A 9,591-nucleotide genomic window follows, 5' to 3' on the forward strand; every position below is an offset into this window, starting at 1 on the left:
CAAGTGAATAACTTTGGTTAAGACCAAGAAAAGCCAGAAAAATTGTCCAATCCTTGCCAGGATTCCTGACTTAGAGAATTTGTGAGCTGTAGTAAAATGGTTGTTGTTTAAGCTACTTAATTTTGGAGTTATTAGTTACACAATAGATCACTGGAGCAGAATGATTACAATACTTTTCCCTTCTCTCTGTGACTTTGACCACTTTGCTTTTGTTTCTTTGACAGGGATAAAAAATTACTTCATAGTCGCATACTTATTACATTAAATAAAAATCAAATGAAAACAGAATCGTTTTAATCAGACAATGAGAAGTGCAAATAAATGGGGATATAGTTGTAGCACATAGATGATACTGTAGATGTTACATAGCAGAAGAAGAAAAACAATTGTGACAAGTAAAGATAAGGTTTAATTTACAAAATTATTTGCATACAGTACTTGGAAAGATAAAGATTGGAAATAACACATAAAATCACTGAGTAGATTCAGTAAAGTTGTCTTTGATTTATTATTTTTTTTAATTATAGGATTGGAACAGTCAGAGTTTTGGTTGAGGCATGAGCTTGTGACCATGATATAGGTTCTTCACAGCTCAGTTGATATAGGTTCTTCACAGCTCAGTTGAACAATTTTGGTTGAGCAACAATCACAACAATAATGATAACTAATAATTATTGAGGATACTTAATAAATTATCTTATATAATCTTCATGCAAAGCCTGTAAAATAGGCATATTATTGATACCATTTCCACTTAAAAACAAGAAAACTACAATTCAACAAAGTTAGGAAATGTACCAAAGTTTCATAGTCTGACTCCAAATTTGAGCCTTTTTCACTCAAATCTCCACTTCCACAGCCACAAAATAGACCAGTTACCTTTTTAAAAAAAAATATTTTCTCTTCCATTGCCACAGGTAGTATCACTGAACTAGAGAAATAATTTTCAACATCATGTGCAGGCAGAGAAGGAAATAAAGAGAACAGTTGGGAGGATGTCAATAGCTGAATGTAAACCTATCCACACTACTAGAAATATAAAGAGTCATAAATATTTCTTTTATTTTTTCTATTTCGGACTATAAAAATGTTTCTTCTAAGATTCTATTAACATAATTAAGTCCTCAATGCTTCTGAAAATCGGAACTCCTTAAGTATGCTACATAAAAGTAAGAAGGACTACCTTACTTTTAGGGAATTGATGTTGTGATTTGCAATCTGCAGTCTGTAAGTTTGCTGTGTTGATGTTTTCAACTTTTCGTCTATCTATTTGAAAGTTTCTGTTAGGAATGTTTGCATTGATAATCTAGTAGATAGCAGACTGTTGTTGAAGTCTAAGTTTGCCATGTATGTTTCAAAATTCAGAATGCATTTGCAAATTTACGAGTTTGTTGGATCAAAACCTATAAGTGTGCTTGGCTTGCAGACTGAAGCATTGGTTGGTGAAGGAGTTTGATATTAGGGATTAATGAAGTGTGGTGTACAGCACACTTCCTTTGAAAGTCCACTGCTGGAATACTCAGGGTTTTTTTGTTGTTGTTTGTTTGTTTGTTTTGTATGAAAATTTGAGCTACCAGGATGAGCTATCTCCAAATGAAATACCATATTTTTAGTAGTAACATTTTTTTAATAGCAGAAGCAGCAAGAACATTATATTTGGTTGGCCAAAATAATTCTTACGCTTTTAATTTACTCTTTGTTATAATGACTTTCAAATATTTTTTATCTTGACCCATATTAAGAAATTAATTTTAACTCAAGACTCAGTAACACACACTCATATGTAACTGCAACAAATAAAAAGACTTAAATAAATAAAAAAAAACTTTTGGAAAAAAAACTTTTAGGGAACAATAGTTCCCTTACTGATACGTTCTGTTCTGTTCTACTCTATTCTACAATTTATTATAGTCTACTCTAGTCTGTTCCATTTTTATGAAATGTTACCACAACCCTCTAAAATGATTTAATGACCCTAAATTATGACTCTCCCTCCCCTCATAGTCCCAGAGCTTAGTGTTTTATTGATGAGAGTGCCCAGGCTATGACTTGTGACTTGCAATAGAAGGTGGGCCAGAACAAGATGGAAACAGAAGGACACCCAGAAAATCTTTTCAAATGAGAAAATAATTGAAGAAATTCAAAAAAGATGAAAAATACTTTGTTATTTGTCACCACTTGTAACAATAATATATAGAAGGAAACATTTTTGGATTTTAGATTTTTTCTCCTTGAACTAGGTTCAAAGAATGTATGTAGTATATAATTAATAAAATTTTTTTGGTCACAATTTTTATATACCCACTAGTTTTTCATTTTTTCTGATATAAAAGTAATATATACTTATTCACATATAATTTGCAAAATACAAAATGTTATGAGTCAGTAAATAAAAGCTACCTGTAACCCCACCACCTACCAATAATATATAATAATACTTTGATATAACTCTTTTTCATTCTACTCATTGTTTATCTTTTATACATTTTTCCTTTAACAAAAATTGATGTTCTACCATATATATTCTATCTTTTACTTAAAACTATATATAAGGATTTCCATGGCATAAATACCCCTTTAAAAATAATTTTAATATGAACATTATATTAAAGATATATAGTATGATTAATATATCCTCTTATTTTTTGTTGGGCATTTAAGTTATTTTATTTGCTCACTCATATATAGCTAGTTATAAATAATGCTGCATTGAACATTATTGCACATACATTCTCGTTCATTTTAACCTCATGTTTTCAAGATGTGGAATTAATGGATAAATGAGTACAATTATTAATGCCCATTAAATATGTTGTCACATTTCTTTCCAGAAAGGCTATACCAATTTATCTTCTCAAAAAAAAGTGCATGAGAGTACTTTTGACATTACATCCTTTATAAAAAAAATAGAGGAGTGAAGTCAGAAACACGATGGCATGAGAGGTGCTCTTTGATATCTCCCCTCAAAGTTACAACAAATTGAACAGCTGCAATTCAACAACGGATACCCAACACAACACATACACATGTCTGGGAGGTCCGCATATTGAAATATCTAAAAGTGAGAAGAGAGAAGAGTAGAGATGGAGGCTACAGGACACAACCTGGAGCTCATTGTGGTCCAGGGAGAGGGGAGAATTGAGGCTGCAGTTGCATTTTCTGTGTCCCCAGAAATTCTGCCTGAGGAATCAGCATATAATACAGCTGAACCCAGCAATCAGGGCAGAGACCTCAGGGCAAAGACAGAATACAGAAGTGCAACAGCTACGATCTAACAGCCCTCACTTCCAGGTAGAAAGCAAACCCACAGAGTCTGGCAGCCTCCCCACAAACTCCAGAGCTGGCCTCTCAGTGTTAGCAGTGGGGCCCAGAAAAAACGGTAGCAGTATTGAGTTAAAGAGCAAAATATCTACAGCCCTGAGAACTGAAGAGACAGTTCCTGAGCAGCAGATGCACAATGCTGCCAATTCTAGTGACAAGGGAGGAGCTATAGGGGCAAAGAAGCTGTGGTCTGACAGGCTTCGTTACTCAGAAGAGAACAAAGCCACATACATACCAGTGGCCTTTCTCAACACAACTTGGCCCTACCTTTAGCTGCTGATTGCAGCAGAAGCACACAGGACAGCTGAGGTACACATTTCTACATCTGGCTTCAGGGGCAGTACTGGGATTTCAGGGGCTCAAAACCCTATCACCCACAATATCCTTTCACGGGAGTGGTGCCCTGAGACGAAGGGGACCTGGTTACAGAGGAGACAACCACCTCCCTGGGAAATTTCTCACTATGTGCAAAGCCAGAACAAAGCAAGAGAAAATAAAATGCTCCAATGCTAGCTACTGAAAAGCATAAGAAAGACCTTTTCATATAAACCTGCTATAGAATGCACTCCCATAGGTGCCTGGGAAGAGAAATAAGCCATTAATTTTCACAAATAACCAAGGTAACAAGGCAGCTAAGTAAGAAAATAAAAAATCTCCTCGAAATAACTTAAAGACATGGAAATATGGGACTTAAATGACAAAGAATTCATGACTGAAATTCTGAAAAAAAAACTCAACAAGATGTAAAAAACACAGATAGGCAATTTAATGAACTCAGAAATAAAAGCAGTGAGCAAAATGAATACTTTACCAAAGAGACTGAAATTTCAAAACAGAACCAAATAAAAATCCTGGAGCTGAAGAACTCAATAAAAGAGATGAAGAATGAAATAGCCATTTTAGGAAATAGAGCTGACCAGATGGAGGAAAGAATCCGTGATATTGAAGATAGAAATCTGGACATGACACAGATGGAAGAAGACAGAGACTTGAGGGTTAAAAGAAATGAAAGAACGCTACAAAAACTCTGACTCCATCAGAAACAGCGATATAAAAATAATGGTTATACCAGGAGAAGAAGAGAGGATAGAAGGGCACAGAGAGTCTATTCAGAAAATAGTCAATGAGAACTTCTGAAACCTATGAAGAGAACTGGTATTTGAATCCAAGAAGCAAACGGAACACCTAATTACCTCAATCCTATAAGGCCTTCTCAAAGGAACATTATATTGAAACTGTCAAAAATTAATGAAAAGAAATGAATTCTCAAGACAGCCAGGGAAAATAAAAGATGGCAACCTACAAAGGAAAGCCCATTAGAACAACATCAAACTTTTCAGCAGAAACTTTAAAAACCAGGAGGGTGTGGAATCAAATATTCAAACTATTGAAGGAGAGAAATTACCAGCCAAAAATAATATATCCTGCAGTTATCCTTTTGATATGAAGGAGGAATGAAGACCTTTCCAGATATACAGAAGCTGAGGGAATTTTCCACCACAAGGCCTGCATTACAGGAAATACTGAAGGAAGCTATTAGACCTAAAACAAAAAGATACAAAACTATGAGCAAAATTACTAATAGACAGATTGAAATAGAAAATGGCAACCCCTGCACAGAATAGAGCACTATACACTTGAACATAACATTGTGTTAAAAAAGATACATTCATGAAAAAAAGAAAAAGAGAAGAAGACAATTTGCTGCTGTAACTAAAAAATGGACTCAAAGAATAAATAGGGATAATCTGTGACTACAAAAACATAAAAGGGGAGAGAGTAAAGGTCTCAATTTGCAAAGTGGAATAGAGATAAAAAGAATGCTGAAGAGAAAGGGGTACTGAATATGTCAAACTTTCTATTGCATAAACTTAATGGTAACCACTAAAATAAAAATCCAGATCTGAGAAAATTAACATAAAAAAGAGGAAAGAGAGGAAAAACTCATAGAATACCACAAAACATAAAACAGACAGAAACACAAATGCAAAGAAACAATGGAAATACTGAGCTACCAGAAAACAAAAGATAAAATGGTTATAGGAAATACTCATATATCAATAATCACCTTAAATGTAAATGGTCTGAACTCATCAATAAAAAGGCAAAGAGTAGCAGATACAAAACCCAACCAACCGTATGCTGCCTCTAAGAGACACATCTCAGCTACAAGGACAAATATGGGCTCAAAATGAAAGGGTAGAAACTGACACTCCAAGCAAATGACATCCAGAGGAAGGCAGATTTAGCCATACTTCTATCTGATGAAACACACCTCAGGAAAAAACAGTAAGAAGAGGCAAAGATGGATATTCCGTAGTGATAAGGGGGCAATACAACAAGAAGACATAACACTTATCAATATGTATGCCCCCATCAGAGAGCACCAAAACATATAAAGCAACTACTAGCAGAACTAAAGAGATAAACTGACAAAAACACAATTATAGTAAAGGAACTAAATATGCCATTGGCAGGTATAGATAGATCATCCAAATGGAAAATCAATAAGAAAATATCAACCTTAAATAACATATTAGACCAAATGGACAAAACTGACATTTACAGAGCATTTCATCCTAAAACACTAGACTATACATTCTTTTCTAGTGCATATGCAACATTCTCAAGGATAGACCATATGTTGGGATATGAAACTAGCTGCAGCAAATTTAAGAAGGTTGAAATCATACCAAGCGTATTCTCTGATCACAAGGTTTTGCAATTTGAAATTAACAGCAAAAAGAAAGTAGGAAAAAACACAAATATGTGGAGATTAAACAACATGCTATTAAAAAACGACTGGGTCAAAGAAGAAGTAAAAGGAGAGATCAAAAGATACATAGAAACTAATGAGAATGAACATGTATCATATCAAAATTATTGGGAAGCAGTGAAAGCAATATTAAGGAGAATTTTATATCATTACAGGCCTAACCCAAGACACAAGAAAAATCCCAAATAAGCAACCTAATAGTACATCTTAAAGAACTAGAAAAAGAAGAACAAATGAAACCCAAAGTCAGCAGAAGAAAGGAAATAATAGAAATTATAGCAGAATTAAATAAAATAGAGAACAAAAAGACCATAGAAAAAAGTAATTCAGCAAAAAGCTGGTTCTTTGAAAAGATTAATAATATTGACAAGACCCTTGATAGACTCACTAAGAAAGAAAAAGACACAAATAAACAAAGTCAGAAATGAAATAGAATTTATGACGGATACCACAATTATAAAAGGACCACACGAGAATACTATGAAGGACTATATGCCACCAAATTCAATAAGCTAGAAGAAATGACAAGTTCTTAGAAATGTATAACCTTTCTAGACAGAATCATGAAGAAATGGAAAATCTAAATAGACTGATCAACAGTAAGGAAATTGAAACAATCATCCAAAAGCAAAAGTCCAGGAACAGATGTCTTCACTAGTGAATTCTACCAAACATTCAAAGAGGATTTACCACTTGTTCTTCTCAAACACCTCCAAAATACTGAAGAAGAGGTGATACTTCCTAACTTATTTTATGAGGCCAACATAACACTAACACAAAAACCTGGTAAGGATAACACAAATAAAGAAAACTACAGACCAATATTTCTGATTAATTCAGACAAATTAATACAGACAAAAATCCTAAACAAAATACTAGCAAATCGAACACAACAATACATTAAAAAGATTATACTCACTATCAAGTGGGTTCATTCCAGGAGCACAAGGATGGTTTAACATATGCAAATTGATCAATGCAAGATACCACATAAACAAAATAAAGGATCAACTGAATATGATGATATCAATACATGCAGAAAAAGCATTTAACAAGATACAACATCCATTTATGATCCAAACACTTAATAAAGTAGGTATAGAAGGAAATTATCTCAACATAATAAAGGCCATATATAACAAACCTTCAGCTAATATCATAGTTAATGGTGAAAAACTGAAAGCTTTTCCTCTACAATCAGTAAGAAGAAAGAAATGCCCCCTCTTACCATTGTTATTCAACATAGTATTGGAAGTCCTAACCAGAGAAATCAAGCAAGAGAAAGAAATAAAAGGCATCCAAATTGGGAATGAAGAGGTCAAATTGTCATTTTTTGCAGATGACATGATTATTTATGTTGAAAACAATAAAAATCCACCCAAAAAACTATTAGAAACAATAAAAAAATATAGTAAATTTGCAGGATATAAAATCGAGGTACAAAAATCCATTGCTTTGTTATATATTAACAATGAAGTTTTAGAAAAAAAAAAGAAAAAAACAACAACTCATTTTGCAATTGCAACAAAAATAATAAAATCCCTAAAAATAAACTTAACAAAGAACATGAAGGACCTATACCCTGAAAACTATAAGACATTAGTAAAAGAAACTGAAGAGGACACTAGAAGTAGAAAGAAATTTGATGTTTGTGGACTGGAAGACTCAAAATAGCTTAAATGGTCATATGACCATTGGCAGTAAACAGATTGATGGGAATTCAAACCAAAATCCCAAGGGCATTTTTAAAATAAACAGAACAAAAAACATCAAATTTGTATGAAATCCCAAAAGACCCTGAATAGTGAAACAATCCTAAGGAAAAAGATGAAGTCTGGATGTACCACACTCCCTGACTTCAATCTATACTACAACACAACAATGTACAATATAGGGTGGTAAATGTAAAAAGACAGACATGCAGACCAATGCAATAGAAATGAGAAACCAGAAATAATCCCACATATATATGGGCAGATAATTTTCGACAAGGGAGTCAAAACATACAGTGGAGAATAGAAAGCCTCTTCAATAAATGGTGTTGGGGAAATTGGAAAGCCATATGCAAAAGAATGAACTAGAATGCTATCTGTCACCATATACCAAAATTAACTCAAAATGGATCAAAGGCCTAAACATAAGACCTGAAACAATAAATTTCATAGAAGAAAGCATATGTATTAAACATATGGACTTCGGGTTCAAAGAGGATTTTATGAATTTGACCTCAAAGCAAGGGAAGTAAAAGCGAAAATAAATGAATGAGACTATATCAAACTAAAAAGCTTCTGCAGAGAAAACAGTCAACAAAACAAAGAGGCAATCAAACAACTGGGAGAAGATATATGCAAACAACACCTCTGATAAGGGGCTAATATCCAAAATATATAAATATCTTGTACAATGGAACAACAACAAAAAACAAACAATCCAAATAAAAAACTGGGCAGAGAACTTGAACAGACACTTCTCCCAAGAAGACATACACACGGCCAAAGGATGTATAAACAAATGCTCCACTTCACTAGCTATTTGAGAAATGCAAATCAAAACCACAATGAGATACCACCTGACACTTTTTACAAAGGCTATCATTAACGAGACAAGTAATAACAAATGTTGGAGAGGCTGTGAAGAAAAATGAACCCTCATACCCTACTGGTGGGAATATAAATTGCTAGAGCCACTATGGAAAAAAGTATAAATGTCCCTCAAAAAATTAAGAATTGACTAACCAAACGACCCAGCAATCCCTCTTCTGGATATCTACCCAAAAAGTCTGAAAAACATTTATTCATAAAGATACATTGGATTGTCAGAAAAGTCATGATACGTTTTTGCAATGAAAAAAATGGAAAAAAATATGTCATGACTCTTCCAACAACCCAATATATACTCCTATGTTTATTGCAGCTTTCTTTATGGTGAGTAAGACATGAAAACAACCAAAGTGTCCTTTGATAAATGATTGGATAAAGAGGATGAGGTATACACAATGGAATATTACTCTGCCATAAGAAAAGAAGAAATACTGCCATTTGCAACAACATGAATGGATCTTGAGATTATCATGCTAAGCAAAATAAGCCAGACAGAAATAGTCAAGAACCATATGACTTCACTCATATGTGGGATATAAAACCAAAAGCAACAAAAGAACAAGACAAACAAACAAAGAAACTAAAACTCATAGACACAGACAATTTAGTGGTTACAAGAGCTAAGGGGGAAGAAGGGTGGTAGAAGAGGGAAAAAGGGGTCAAGTATATGGTGATGGGAGGAGAACTGACTCTGGGTGGTGAGCACATAATGCAATATATACATGATGTGTTATAGAAATATAAACATTAAATCTATGTAATTTTACTAACCTGTGTGACCCCAATAAATTTATTAAAAAAACCGATTGGTATTATCTTAAGATAATTGCCTATATGATACCTAGTATTTTTATTTTTACTTTTGCCTGTTTCATAAAAATTGTTAATTATATT

This window comes from Hipposideros armiger, unplaced genomic scaffold (assembly GCF_001890085.2).
Source record: "Hipposideros armiger isolate ML-2016 unplaced genomic scaffold, ASM189008v1 scaffold_317, whole genome shotgun sequence".
Classification (NCBI taxonomy): domain Eukaryota; kingdom Metazoa; phylum Chordata; class Mammalia; order Chiroptera; family Hipposideridae; genus Hipposideros; species Hipposideros armiger.